We start from the raw sequence: 16331 nt of genomic DNA, 5'->3' as shown, positions 1-16331 counted from the left end.
GGCATAGCACTTCTGATTTTCAAAGAACTTTACAACAGTAAATAATTACCATAACACCCTAGGAAGAGGAATAAGTATTCTCTCAATTTCACATATGGGAAAGCTAAGGCTCAGAGGTGAAGTTCCTTGCTGAATGTTAGAGAGGGAGCCATTATTAGAGTCAGGATTAAACCCAGTCATTCCCGGAGCCCAGTTTTGTGCCCAGACAACTAGATCTGCATGTCTTCCTAATCATGGAAGGATGTAAGAGGAAAGAAGAGGTGAGCAGTCAAGTAAGAAGTTGTTAAGATTAGACCCCTTGAGATATGAATAGAGCCTGGTAATTCACAGCTACCTTATCAGTTCTTCATCCACGCAGTACACACTCCACAGTCCCCCAGATATTAATCTTTTCATACAGTCACTTGGGCGTTAATGCCAAATTCTCATAATAGTATTTAATGATATTTTACTAGCAAAAGTTAATCATCCACAAACATCTTCAAAGTCCCAGCAAAAAATAATTATACAGCAAAGACGAGTGGTTTTGGTTTTACCTGCAAGACTATAAAAACTGGGCACCTTTGGAGTCCAACCCTTGCAAGTCTCCCAGAGGAACTCATACAGATTAGGAGGACCTTCACGCCATGGATGTTAACGTAGAAGATCTAGGTGAGGCCAGAGCCACTTTTTCTCTCCTTTCTGCATCGAGGGTGTTAAACGCCAGGTACAAACATGGAGAAGTAATCTGAGCTGTACTGGACTTTACACCTGTGCTAGTAATCTAGAAAGTAGTAAAGGATATTCAGCTAATTACAAACTGCGTATGACTAAACCTTCCATACCTAACGCATCAGCATTTAAGGTGTCTCTAGTCAACCTCCATCTCTGCTTCTAGTTAAACTATGTTGGGTTCTGCTCCCACTAGAGTTACCATGCGTAATTGCTGGTTTATATCTCCCAATAGCTAATTGGGAGAGATACGTTTAGATTTTTGTATTCCAGGAGGAATCTCTTACTGCACTGTTCCTCAAAGAAGTCCAGTGTTTGGCTCAGATCAGACACGATCTGTGCCGCTGGGCGTCTGTACTCTCCCTGCATCCAGCTGCAAAGTCACAGAGATTAACATATCAAACATGGTTGTTTCTCAGCCGTCATTAACCAAAATCACTCCTGACGGAGCAGCCACTCCCAGCTAAATTCTCCTATTAGCATCTCAGCTGTGGCAGGATGGAGCACTCAGTGAAGAGCTCCAGGCCAGATTTGCAAAGGTATTTAGGTGCCTAAAGATTTTTGAAAGCACCTGAGCAAGCCAATTCTGTATTGAAATCAGTGGGACTTGGGTATCTAACCTGCGTAGGCACTTTTGAAATCCCACTAGGGACCGTATACAACTTCAGGCATAAATACCTTTGAAAATCTGGGCCTCACTGTTTAAAGAGAGGTGGGCAGATGTTATCAGGGAACATGCAAACTTTGAAACCTCAAGGAAGGTACCTCTCCATACCACGCTGGAACGATTGAGTTGGTTGGAGCCTAAGCAGCCCATATAAATTTTGTTTTAGGCTTGTTCAATAGAGACTTATTAGATGTATAAAAATCTCAGTGGGCAGCCATCCCTTACAATGCAAATGTACAGTTCAGAATACAAGCTAAGTGTCCTGTAAACTCCTCCAGCCCACCACTTCCCCAAAAGCCTGGTGGGAAAAGTAGAAAGCTCCATGTGGAAGGCTCTATTGTGGGACAGCACTGAACAGCCCTGCCACTTTACACAAGCTTTCCACGTGCAGCAGACAATGAGGTACAGGCCACTGCAGGAGGCAGTGTAGATGGTTACATCAAGCAATGATGTTCTCTAGAATTGCAGTTCCTCTGCTCCTAGACAGAGCCCTAGGCTGAATTCCTTGCAAGTGATATCTCAGACAGGATGTGTTGATGGTATCATTAAGATCATCCTCACCTGCTGGAAAGCAATGAAAAGAGCAGCTTCCCTGGGTGTTCATAGCAGTGGAAGGGAGTGTCTTCAGGGCATGACATGGAGAAATGAAGTATCCGGAGAGAAACAGTTTAACAAATTGTGTGACACATACTGCATCTTCATAATTTTTCCTGCCTCTTTCCAATCACTTTCGCTGGATTCTGTCGCTCCACCGCTCTGCTATTATTCCACGGCAGGGAACTTGGGCCCCTTTAGGGTGCGTCTACACTGCAGTAAATACCCATGGCTGGCCCATGTCAGTTGACTTGGGCTTGCAGGGCTTAGGCTACAGGGCCGTTTAATTGGGGTGCAGACGTTTGGGCTCTGGGACCCCCCATCATGGGACCAGAGGAGCCTGAACATCTACACAGCAATTAAACAGCCCTGTGGCTTGAGCCCAAGTCACCTGACATGGGCCAGCCGCAGGTGTTTAACTGCAGTGTAGACGTACCCTTAGACAACTGGCATATAAAATGGAATTGTAAGAAATTATTTAAATTGCTCATAACTAAATGGCCCCTCCCTCTTTCCCCATTCACTTAGATTTCTTCTTAAAGTCCCAAGAGGGGTATTAAATGAATCAGATACTCAGGATTGCCGGGATGAGCCAGCAATCTACTTGTGGCTAACTAAGGACATTTAACTAAGAGTGCATCTGGGAGCATTCATACAGGATGCTTTCATCTGTCAGTTTGTGTCTATGAAATGGACACATTCTTCTTTACAGAGAAAAGATAGCTGACAGGTTCATTACCTAGGTTTGTGGCAAGTAAGATTTCTGTCTGTCTAGGACAAAGTTCTGCCACCCTCATTCAAATGGAAAGGAAGGAAGTATCAGATTAGCTGGAACATTTTGGTAAGGTTTTCAGTAGAATTAATTTCAAGCCCATAAAATGGTTTGTGACCTCTTAGGGGCCTCAGCTTGAATTAGATCTCCTTTTTAAAAAGATAGGAACAGCTGTTTGTTGTGGGAAATGTCTCTGGAGCAACAGACTTTACAGCTGTGCAGTGATGTGTAATGCTGGAGCCTCGGTGAGCTAAATTTAGCAGATAATTTCACACAGCCCTAGGATTTTAACACCCACAAAGTGCCACAAAGTGTGGACAATGTCTTTTTTCTTTACTGGTTACAACTTAAGAGAAAAGACAGCACACATGCAAAGGGATTAAATTTATATGAACCGTATAAATATTAAACAAGAGTAGAAGTGAAGTTCTTGGAGGTGGACAACATATTGTGAGATGCGCAGAGGCCCTAGGGATAGGTATCCTGACCTGAGGGAGAGTTATGCCAATACTGGAGGATCCCTCTTGCATTCTCTCGCTCTCTCTCACTGTAGCATCTAGTACTATTTGGCGATTTTAGTGAATGGCATCAGGGATAACAGTTTATTATCTATTTTTGTTCAGAGCTGTTGCAAAGGTCACTCTTATACAAATATACATTGGCTCAAGTGAAACAACTACAGGGGGGAAGAGGTTGGAGAAAAAGAAAGAAAAGAAAAAATGTATAAAGAACATGTGACCTGGAAACTGGAGTAACTGGAGTTAGTTTTGTGCTGTCTTTCATAAATGTGGATTTAGTCCTATGTATCTGCTCGTCTCCCCGCCATCCTAGCTCTGAGCAAAGAATACTCTAAGGGGACTCTCACCCCGCTGACACGGAGATTGCAGATTTTACGGGTACGTGGAAGGTGACAGACTGACAGCACTGTAAACTGTGGTCCTCTCATTACAGAGTGAGTATAGTACAGAGCACAGAATGGGCAACAGCAGCGCAAGCTTTGCCCACTTCCAGTGTACCTTGGCTCTTCTCTAGAGAAGCCACATCTAAAGGTCATGGGAAATCTGTTCTCTGCACCCATTATATCCTAGGCTTCTCCGCTTAAAATACCAACCTCAGTGGTCAGTGTAAATTGTGAACACTTGTTCACTAGAAACTAAACCAAAGCCATTAGTTCACATTAGTCCAAACAGCCATTAGATAATAGTGACTTTTAGGTTCTCCCACCGAGGCTGTAAAGCCCATTAGCAATGTCTTGATCCACCCACTATGCAAAAAACTATGTCTTTGGCTCATCTGGTAAAGAAGTCTGCTTGGAATGCCATTGTCCTGGGTTCCAATCTCTGGCCATTCATTGTTTTACTGGTGACTACTTGTTTATTTCCTGAGGCATGTGGTGACCTCTATTGACAAGGTATGCAACATACAAAGAATTCCTCTCATTTGCTGCTCAGTGATCCTGTGTAAGAAAGGCGAGAGGAAATTCTGATATGTGATATCAGTGCTTTTCCTCTTCTCTAAATTTTTGGAAAAGTGAGATTCAGACCTTTAATCTGAATTCTGGTTAGAAGGTTAAATCAACCAAACCTGGTATCCTGCTGTTGGCACTAACCAGTACTTGATGTTTCAGAGGAAGGCAAACCTCCATAATGCCTCTTGCGAGTTATGCAAAACTGTTCTGTACATGCAGAGGAGCAGCAGTGTGTGAATTCCTTCCTGACCCCTGCAACGATTAGCTTATGTCCTGCAGCATGAGATTTGCTTAGCCTTAATGTGCACAATTATAAAAATTATTATTGGTCATAAAATCATCTGGGCTATTTTAAATCCTGCAGTCATGAAATAAATATATATATACATGCATTTCACTTCAAACAAATTACTTTCCCTTTTTAAATTTACTGATTTAATGAACCAACACTTGATCTTGCTGGGGTATCAGCCACTGGCCGAATTAGAGTTGAATTCCTGTAGAATGACTTTCATGTTATTAATATTACTTTGGGTGTGATAGCAACCTGTGTTCCATCTGTATTATTCGTATCCTCCATTCAGATATCAGCACCTACTAAGAATAAAGTGCTCTGAACTGGAGAATTAAAGGTTAACACATATACTTAGCAAAACAGAACAAGCTATTTTCTTAGTCTCTTGCACACTATAAATTGAAATTATTTCAGTTAATGTGGCCTAAATTAGTTCTCACTTTTATATTCAACTATTTGGGGATTTAAAAAAAAAAAATTTTTTTTTTTTTTCCTGTTTGGCTTCAAATTACACTTTGCACTAAGGATGAAACTCACACAAGCAGAAATACACACGCATGCAAAACCCAAAGAAATGGGTCTGGTTTCGGGAACTTAGCAGGAGTTTGTGAGGGGATACAAATCACTCCTCTAGCCTGGGAGAAGGTAGCATAGCTCATCTGCAACCACTATTCCAGCCTTCAGGCTGGAATAGCAACCTCAGCCATTCTATGCTGCATATGTAAGGGTTCCCAGGCACTGGATCTACACAAGTACAGACTCAAACGTCTCTTGCCCTTCTCCCTTCCCGCCTTGCCTAGCTCCACCTCTGTCTCCTTGCCCAGGGCTGTTGTGAAGCTTAAGTGGCATGGAGGACTTGCACAAACTACCCCTGCTGGGAACACTCTAGCGGATTCAAAAGATTCTGTTTTATTGCATGTGTGGAGGGGGAAATACAGGGGCTCCTTAAATCCCCTTCTCCATTCTTGCCTTCTGAACCAACACAGGCCAGGAGAGATTCTTGAATGCAAATATTGAAATGATAGACTAGGATAGGAGCAGAGATGCCATGATGATGAGAGCTATTTGAAAACAATAGACAAAAGACCAATTCTAGCCAATTAACACTTGAAAACTTGGTCACAGCATATGTTCCAATGACTTTGACTTGCTGTTTATATCAGGGAAATCCTGTTTAGAATTGACAGTCATTTAACAACATTTGCTATTAAATGGGCCCATTTGTATTGATTTAATGCAAAGCAGTTTGGTCTCAAGAAAATCTTTCCCTATAATCTGGATTTTCTATTAAGCAAATTGACAGTAATTGGGATGCACTGTATTTTAAATTTGCAAAACTAGCATACAAAAGTATGTAATCACTTGATAAACAGTCTCAGCTTTGGAGCTGGTCAGCTAGCGAATCAGAGTTAGGCACAGGGAAGAGGCATTCGTTCATATCTAGTACATCCCTCAGCCAGTTCAGGGTTGATCTCTGCAGCATGTTTTATTTATTCTTTATCTAGTCCAGTTTGAAATAACATGTAGGTGATGGACCTGATCCAAAGCCAATTGAAACTAGTGGGATTTGTATCACAGCCACTATGTGTGCTTAATATATCTATGTATCTTATGTTCTTATTCCATTCCCTATCACCAGAGTATCCAAGCCCCTTACAACATGCGGATAGTAACATGGATCTTGTATGTGAATAATACTCAGACCTGAAGGGACATAACTTATTACGGGCCAGATTGTGACACTCGATTAACACAGAGTATCGTCTCACTCTGCAAATGGTCCCACTGAAATCAATGGCTGTACTGGCAGCATAAAATATTATTTAGAGTGAGGGTGGCAGAATATAGCGATAATTAGTGAAACATCTGGAGCCAACACACACACACAGTTAAGTGTGGCTACACATATGACCACAATGTTTCTGAACAAACAGAGTTGTGTGGTGGGTCTTGTACATGACCCTAAAAGGTTTATGGTCTTCTTAACTATCATGTGCAGCAACACAACCTAGTGCATTAAGAAGGAAGTATCACTCAATTTTATATTACAACCTCACTGTTACTTCATTCTATATTTAGCATTTCCTGACAGACAGTACATGTGACAGTGACTTATTTGTGGAATTCCTAGAGAAGGGAAACCACATAATAGTAGCAAACTTGCAGACTATAGTAAATGGTGCATTGCCATATATTTAAAGACAATTGTTCAGACTATAGAGAAAGGAGAGGTACAAACTCATTCTGTAGCTGCGGAATGTTTAAATGTTTAGTGCAAAGGACTAGATGATTTTAAAGAGGGTGATATTCCCTTAGATTTTATCCTTAAATCATTTAAGTAATCTTCAAGGAAGATATATAATACAGAAAATCTCACAAAATTGCTAGACACCATCAGCAAGCACTGACTCATCTCAGGGAGGCTGAGGTAATAATACATACGCACCATATAATAAGATACATGCATGCATACACAGAGTAAGATTCAGAGATTGACTATAAATTTGCACTAAGAGAGCACATTTCTCTAGAATTATGTTTGTAAATGTTTATGTACGGAAGTAAATAAATGGTCGCAAACGTGTCTAGATGATCTTTACAATAAGGCTACTGGGTACAAGGCTATCTTCAAGTTATGGCAGCAACATTCTGGTTCCAAGCTCTGCTGCAGTACTTTAGGAAAACTCTTGTACTTTACATGGCCTTTATTGTACAAAGTTATTTGCATGAAAAATAACTGTCCAAATAGCCAATGCTCAGAACTATCTTTAGAAGAGAATTAGCAGTAGGAAGCTGCATCCTCATCTCCTTAATGCCGCTCCTGTTGGAGAACTCAACATGTGTTCTTGCAGAGAAGCACAAGAGAGATGAGATTTGATAAACATTTTCCATACTTGGGGATAATTTTTGTATTGGATTCCTACGGTGGTTTGACACTTTTTGTTATGTTGCAGAGCTATTTGAAACTCATTCTCCCTTGTTCAATTAGAAAATGCACCCACATTATAAAGTGCTTCCCAAGAAACCTCATTCTTATCCGACTCCACATCAGAGCTGGTTATAGTGTCAAGCCACTAAAAAGACACACTGAAAGAAGAGCCAGGAAGGTTTAACATCAGTTGTACTGCATTAAATCTGATGAAGTGCCTGGGAATAAACAACTCATTCAAAAATCCCAAAACCAAACTATCTCCAGGAATCCAAATCCACTGAATTATCTGTCCAATTCTCTTCCTAAACTTTTGCCTTTCATATTAGATTCTTTTTCTACCTCTAATCTTCCAAGACGCTTTACACTACATACTCGATCATGTTATATTCCTAATCATTGGAGCTTCCGTAATATTTATCAAACTTGTAAGTAAGCCAATGAACCTGTTAACTGTATAGGTAAACACTGATTGTAACAAATACATTCACAAAATATTCTTCAGTCTATTACGTAAAATAATTATGTTCCATCAAGTTAGATAAACCATTCTAAAATAATAAATGATAATTTCAAATATAAATTAATGTGACTAATTAAATTTGGTTTATTTTTTGTCCTTTTATAATAAATCTGAACTTTGCATTGATTTTGTCTTAGTTTCTGCCCATTTTACATAATTCTTTTCTAGCTCATTTTAATATACTTTTTTTTGAGTTTGAAATAAATGTTCTGTTCATAATACAATAATTTAGATTGCCATAAATTCTAATTTCAAATTGTCATAACACGTTCTGCTGCAGGCATTCATCTGCAACATTAATAATTGCTGGACAAATGCCTGGATGAGACAGCGGGCATGTAGCAGCAGAAAAGCAAATTGAAGCATACATTTAATGAATCAAAGCAAACTTTCACCAAAATTCAAGACATCCTTTTCAGAAAGCCATGACAGATGTGTCTTTTCTCCCAGCACTTCAAAGGGTGCTAGGGGACTTATAAAGTTTTCATTTAAAAACAACACTAAAAGTAAACAAACAAAATGTTTTATATAAATTTGAGGTCATCACCACTTTCTCAAAGCTCATAACCATAGTTGCAACAAGTTACGAAACAGTAAAAATTAATGAAACTCCAGTGCCTGCTTGAAGCGTGACAGGCAGACTCTTCCAGATAAAGGAGTCTGTCTGGCTCACATAATACAAAACTTTACATATCTGTAGGTTTAAAACAAAATGAAAAAGTACCTGCCTTTCAGATGAATCTGAAGTGCTTTCCCTCTGGAGTTATCCAAGACTGAGTAACCCTAACCCTACGTTTACTTCAGAGCCTCTGAAACTCAGCCTCTGGGCAACTCAGCATCTTGGTGAGGTTTTTGTACACCAATCCCCCTCACATGGTCTGATTTCCAGATAATCTGCTGCCAAAGAGCTCTTTAAGAATTTTTGCGTCACTTTTAGTCAAATAAACTTTATGTTTCACCAGGGCTGCAACTCAATTTTCCTCCTAGAGGTGGGTGGCTACATTTGTATGTTCTGATCAGTTCAGGAGGCAGGATCCAGCTCAGACAGGCAGGGCGAAGGTGAGGGGAAGCGCACTGTTAAGGCATAATTTTCACGTCTCTGATTACAGCTGTATATAAGGAGGTGGTGGTGACAAGAGGACAACAAATATGGTTGATGATCTGAGGGACACAGTGAATTAGGGGTGTGCAGGTGGGTCTCTAATTATAGAAAGGTACAAAGGGCTGGGGTCCTAGTTCTAGAATATATATGGCTCCTAGTCTTCCTCCTTACTGATTACTAACATTATTTTAATGAAGAAATATAAATAGAGGGCTTGGTTTTGTTACAAAATATTAGGCACAAGTTCTTTGAAAAGTGTTTTTGCTACTTTAATCAGATCAGCAAGTCACTTCCTCTCTCCCTCCCACACCACAAAAAAACCTCTAAAACAAATGCTTTTTCTCTAGCTTCCTTCAGTCCACAAATATTTCTTGTACAGTCTCAAATTTTACAATTTGTTTATAAAAGATGAAAAGGCATAAATCAGTGAGCTAATGCCCCAGTTTGTATACAGACTTGAAAAAGAAAGCAGAAAATCATAAGGGAAAAAAGAATAGCAAACTTCTAGAAGGAACAACAAAACAGCTGATATAAGTGGCAGATGGTTTGCAAAGATCTATTCTGAATAGTTCAGTAATAACAGAAACACTGAGGACAAACAAGTTTAGGGTTATTGGTATTGCTTCCCTTTCTCTGCCTGCTGGTCCCCTTTCCATTAGCCCCAGCAGTGGATATTGGCACCATCTCAAGGATAGTTGTGGTAATGCAATGCTGTTAATAAGATGTACCTGAACAAAAATCCTTGCTTTTCCCTGGTAATTCTTGGCGAGCATTGTGTAAAATAGTGTGTTTATCAGTTTTTAAACTTGTTCCCTTCTAATTTCTCTACAGCATTCTTGTTCTTCTGTTACAGGCTAGGGTAAATAGCAATGTATAGCTGGTTTGCACGCTGCCATTTGTTATTTTACATCTCTTTGTCATATCCCCGCATACTCTTCTTTCCAAATTCATAGTCCTAATCTTTATCTGGAGAAAGGGGAGAAAAGCAGGTTCGAGCCCTTCCAGATTTCTGTGTTTTCCATTCTGCTCCCGGCACTCTATCCTATTCCCAAGAGTTTGAGAGGCTGAAGGTTCATTGTGCCTTGCTCACTATATCTTGCTTGAGATCTAAGCACAGCCTTTATATGTACCAAGGGTATGTTTACAGACCTAAATCCAGCATTTCAGGGATCATTTTGTTCATGAAAAGGATCCATTCCTTCGCTCTCAACCAGAATTGCCAGCTCTCTAATACCAGAATCCTAGAATGGATTTTCCAGGAACTCTGAGTTTAGTCTCTCACAGAAAATAGGATCTTCCATCATATGTTTTTGGAGTTCCCCCTCCCCACTTGTAGAAATATTTAGGAATCTCTATGATGTGACTTTTTAAAAAATTATTATTTGTTGCTGTATTTTCACTTTACTTAGAACAGACTTTTACCATGGTTTCTGAAATATTACTGAACACAGTTTGTCTTAATCTACACTTGTCGTTAAACTGTGTTCAGCTGCACACACTGATGACACTCAGTGTTAGCAACTGGTAATTTGTAGACAAAGCTAATGTATAAAGAACATATAAATAGCTTTAACACTTACTTATCTTGGCTCTTTTGTTCACTTACATGTTTTTCCTTAATGTCTTTCACTGCAGTATATGTATTTTATTTGTTTTGTAAAGTACTTAGAACACTTTCTGGGTACTGTATAAATAATAACAATTGAATCTGAAAAACTGACTATTATTAATTTATTCATGGACTTTTATATATCACTCATCACTACAGTATCTGACCACTTCACCAATATTAGCGAATTTATTTTCACAACACCCCCTGAAGTGAGAGGATATTATTATCCGCATTTTACAAAAGGGCAACTGAGGCACAGACAGATTAAGGTCAAAAGGCTCAGCTAATTTTGGGTGCCTGATCTGAGATGCCGTGGGTATGATTTTTCAGGGTACTTAGCATTATGTAACAGTTTGTGTGTTCAAAGCATTGCTCCAGTTGATTTCAGTTGCAGCTGTGAGTTATTGAAATTGTGGCAGATCTGTGAAGGAGATTAGGTTGCCTAATGAAGAAAATATTATCAGTATATCATCTATTTCATGTTGCATATTCTGGAAATTCTTCATTGAGGTTGGCATATGGGGAAGCCATCCTAGTACCCATGGCTGTTCCCATGATTTGGACAAAGTGTTGTTGAATGTAAAATTGTTATAGGTGAGGATGAAATGGATGAATTTGGTGATGTGTTTGGAGTGGATTTCTGAGTGTTCTCCATTGTTTTACAGATATTTGAGACAGGCAGCAATGCTGTCATGGTGAGGGATCTTGGTGGATAGGGAGATGACATCCATTATGACAGTGATAGTGTTCTGAGGAAGGTTGTTGATGTTGTGGAGTTTCTGGAGGAAGTTGGTTGTGACCTGGAGGAAACTTGCTCTTTGATTGGTGAGTGGTTTGAGGATGGTTTCTGTGAATCCTGATATTCTTTCAATCAGAGTGCCCTGGCCAGATATGATGGGTCTGCCTGGGTTCCTTTGTCTGTGTATCTTCGGAAGCATGTGGAAGGTTCCTGGTTGGGTTTGAAGTGAATTAAAGTAAACTGAATTAAGGCAACTTTAATTCTGAATGAGAATGTCCACACAAGGGTTGAGTGCAGTTTAACTAATCCATTTTAAATTCACATATTTAATTGATTCCGATTACATTTCCTGTGTATCCCTGTGTAGAAAAGCCCTCGGTCTTCCCTACGACCCCCCAGTCTCCTTGTTCCTGTATATTCCCTCCACCGCTGTCCCTTCCACCCAGGTCCAGATGTTGTTCCACCTGCATCTGAGTCAGGCAGCTGCCTCCTCCACACTTCCAGGATGCTGCCAGGGGAGCATTGGAAGCGCAGGAAAACAATATCCCTGCTCTCAGTTCTGGCACCTGGTGCCACAGCAACTGGGAATTAGCAGTTTCACGGGACATCCCGTTCAACCCCTGCAGCACTGAACTGGAGCACACTAAGTGCAAATGGAATCTTAGGAGAGTTTAGCTGCCAAACTCCAGTAAGTCTCTTCTGAGCATGTGCAAACTGAGATTTGTCCAAATTTTATAAATTGACCAAATTTGGGCAGATTTTCAGGGGAACAGCAGAAGCTCATCGCTTGGACCAGGGAGACCTTCTGCCATATATCAAGCCCTTGCTCCAAAAGCATGGAGACTCTAAAGCTCTTCAGCACAAAAGTTGTGAGAAAAAAAATTAACATGGGCAACAGACAAAGATGCTTTTGAAAGCTTTGCTTTAATTAAGAGCCCAAAAGTTCAGCTGCTTATCCAGGTTATCAGAATGGCTTAGAGCTGCAAAATAGGGCAACTGCAATCTACTGGGAAAAGGTTCTTCCCAGAGGCCATTGCTGCACCATTCTGCTGAAAAAGAGAAACAGTCAGATCGATTTCCCTTCAACCCAATTCTCTGGGCTGTCCCCAGCAGTACCTTTAAAGAATAGAGCTCTATATAAACTGCATAATGGGGAAGCTGCTGCCGAAGGAGCTCCGTGATAAGGGGAAGCCCTGTGAGGAAAGGTGGAGTGGCTAGCCATGTGTATGAATGTCCTAATATCCTGGGGACTTGGAGGGTCAGACCCCAGCTCCCTCTGTGAACAGGATGATGACTAGCTGTGAACTCTGCCTGTAATATCTTGCAGTTTTTCTGAAACACAGGCTTCCCCTAGAAGAGGAGGATATAACCCTAAGTGACCTGCCCCTGGGTCCAAATCGAGCATATACCAGAACTTGTAACTGATCTTAGCAGGAAGTTTCTGGCCCCTGGCCTTGTGTTTAGTACACCTCTCTCCCTTGAGTGCAAAATTAAAGGGTCATTGTTGCAACAGGCTACTACACAGGAATAGAATGTGAAATTCAATCTCAGTCCAGCAGGACCTGGGTGCAAATTATGTTTGCTGCATGAGTGGGAAGAAAATGTATATAGGTAAATGGCTTTGCAAAAACCCTGGATGAAAAATTCAGGAGCTGCTTAGGTGAGAGGCATGTCCTGCCCTCCCCAACTAGCAGGGCGTTGTCATAATAGAGTGTAGGGCAGGACCTTCTGAGAGTGACCACATGAAAAAAGTGTTATAGTGATATTCATAGAAGTTAGAGAAGGAATGCACCTCACCCTCAGCCAGTCCATGTGCAATCCAACAATCTTTCTCTCTTGTGTGCAAAACTGGATATCAGGGATACAATTAAGCTAAGGAGAGAGCGTTGAGGTATTTGGCTTTTTCTTGTTTTTCCATTCCAGCCTCGGCCTCTTTTTATCAACTGGATGTGAATGTTTCCTTGTAATCTGGATTTACAGTCCCATAGGGACAGTTTCCCTTGCCCTGGGACTGTACATTGAGCAGGCCAGATTTATTCATAGATTTGTATTCCATTAATTGAAATGCAGTTTTAATCCTAATCCTCTCTTCTCTGATCCAGACCCTAAAAACTGACTGGAGAAAAACCTCCATGTTCCATGCTTAAACTGTCCCATCAAACCAGACTGAAGAAGTGCTAGGCCACACCTGCTAAATAAACCAAATTGGCAGCTCGCTCCACTCAACTAATTTATTTCTGTGAATATGAGAAGAGACTGAGGTTCTTCTTGTTCACGATACCAGAACTGGGTTTTCATAACAGATCTTGAGGCCTACAAATGTTTCCTTTAGCTATCTCCATGCTTAATTCTATAACTGAGGGTTGCCATTCATGTTACCGCATTTTCCTTTAGGACAAATTGATGATGCTCTGAGCCAGGTATTACCAAGCTGCAGCCTTTTCATCATTCTTTGCCTCAGTTTCCCCATCTGTAAAATTAGGGACACCTGCAGTAATGCAGGAAACATCAAGTAATTCAGAATTTTAAAAATCATTTAACTTTCTGTAAGCTTCAGAATTATTTAATGAATGATAATTTGCATCTGAAAAGTGGGGTTTCTGTCAGATAGTCCAAATTTTGACTCTGAACATCAGGGACAGTTGCCTACGGACATTAGCAACAAATAAATCATTAAAACTAGATATGGATATGAAAATAAAGAGAGGGAGGGAGGGTTGGAATTAATTTTTCTTCAGCATTGCTGTTGCTGTGTAAATTCCCTACATACTATGATGCACTAAGCTCTTGCTTCAGGAGAGCACAATTAATTCATCATTTGTTATTTGATGGCAGTCAAAAGAATAGTCGGTACTTTGCCAAAGATAGGTAGCCCCTTACCACCCGAGATTAGTATGGACATTTTAGATCTGTCCCACTCTCAATAGGAGCAGCTGTGGGGAATCCATCTATATATATGAATTTTAACCAATATTTCAAATGTTACAATGTTAAAAAATGACCAGAAATGTCAGTGTTGTTTAATAGTTGCCATAATCACCAGTCGCAAAGAAAGATGACCTGTTTTATTAGATAAAAATGGCAGGCAGGAGGGCACTCAGCAATTACAGCAAAGAGCGCTGTATAAGAACTTAGAGAATAAATAGGGCCCTGCAACTACTCATTGCTGCCACCAGCAGAAGACTGCAACTGAACTATTGAAAACTGCTGACACAACTCAGGTAACTAGACACACAACATCCTAGAGGTCTCCCTGTGACAGCACAGTAAAGGATGGCCACACTTCATGCTAGAGGTGGTATTTGTCAGCTCAAGGAGATGTTCCTTCATGAGCGGTGATCAAGCTAGCGAGCTGAGAATGAGTGTAACCACATCTGTGTGACCCCAGGGTAGCTGTGCTGAGTGTACACCTAGTAGCTTGGAAGGGCACATACTCAGGGAGGCTAGCCCCACCTACCACGACAGCTACCCTCATTTTTAGTACACTAGATGCGTCCGAGCCAACATGGGTGTCCCCTCAAGCTCAAAATTACACTTCCCTCTTGAAGCATAGACGTACCCTTACACACATGGACATAGGCCACTGAACTCTGTTGGGTTAACAGCCCTTGTTGGGGTTATCAAAGCAGAAGAAACACTGCCCTTCCTTTAGAGTATATTTCTCTCCCCACTCTCCTTACAAAGAATTTAGAGCAGCACTAGGTGTAGGTGGAATCCTGCTTCTGCTAGACTGGCTTCATTTTACATAGCAGGTTACAACCATGAAAAATGTTCTGTGCTTTTTGAAGGAGGGCGGGGGGGGGAAGAAGAGAACCTCAAGCTATTGTATAAACTGTACTGGGAAACATCTGGGCAAGAACAGCACAGATAAGCATGCACTGGACAATAGTTTAAAATATTCCAAATTAAACAGAAATGGGCTTGAACACAATTGAGTTGGTCCAACTCAATCGTCAGAGCTGGCATAGGCAAAATGCTATTCAGCGTTTGAGACGTTAACTCCCTTTGATGGCTGTAATTGAGTGGTAAACAATATGGAAGAAATAGAACTTGTGCAATGTCACAAGCACAGATGTTCTAAGTGGCTAGCATATTGAATTTTGGGAAGAAAAAGCTCACACATGCATCAACCTTAGCTCCATTTCACAGCCACCAAGTTCAGCCCCAAGAAAATTGTTTACTTGCCTCAGTGAAGGTAGCACCCGTGTGTGTGTACATTAGAGCTTCTTTACATGGCAGGGGTTTGGACAAATGTGTGCATCATAAACATGAGGCAAAAACATGAGACCACTGCCTGTTTGCTGTATAATGCAGGCTTCCACAGACCTTTCTTATAGAAATCCATTTTCCCACAGGGAATCCTGGAGGAAATCCAAGCATTGTGTGTTTGAAATCTGGGAACATTTGCACTGGAATGCTCATGTACTGGCTTCAAATTTCTGTTGGTGACTAATACCATCAGAAGGAAAGGTTGTAAGCAATTGTTTGCAGCTAATATGTCTTTTGCTTTTCATTACACCAGGAATTTTTAATGGGTCTTAGTAGAGGTGAAAAACACTTTTTGGTCAAAGTATGTCAGTAACAGAAGCTAAATTTGGAATGTCAAGAATCCCATTCCTTTGCTGGTACTTAAGACCAGACCTATAGTATATTAATGGATTGTTCTTTTCCGTCAATCCTACCCCCACCTTGCCAAGTGAGTAAAGACTCAGTGCAGCACAGCACAAGTCACGTTGTCAGATATCATGTTAGGCAGTTTAACAGTTTGGCTTGATTTGGATCCAAGCATTTACATGGTGCTCATCACTTTGGTATACGAGCGCCTGTAGTGTGTGTGTCTTCATCTGAATACACCGTGGGAGGGGAGCCTTTGACTACTATTAAGATAAAGCAACATAGCTTGTTGACCTGCTAGTGTT

The sequence above is a fragment of the Emydura macquarii genome, unplaced genomic scaffold (genome assembly GCF_026122565.2).
Source record: "Emydura macquarii macquarii isolate MOO-44397 ecotype Brisbane River unplaced genomic scaffold, CSIRO-AGI_Emac_v2 contig_2699, whole genome shotgun sequence".
In the NCBI taxonomy this organism is placed as follows: Eukaryota; Metazoa; Chordata; order Testudines; family Chelidae; genus Emydura; species Emydura macquarii.
Note: the sequence above shows the minus strand (reverse complement) of the source record.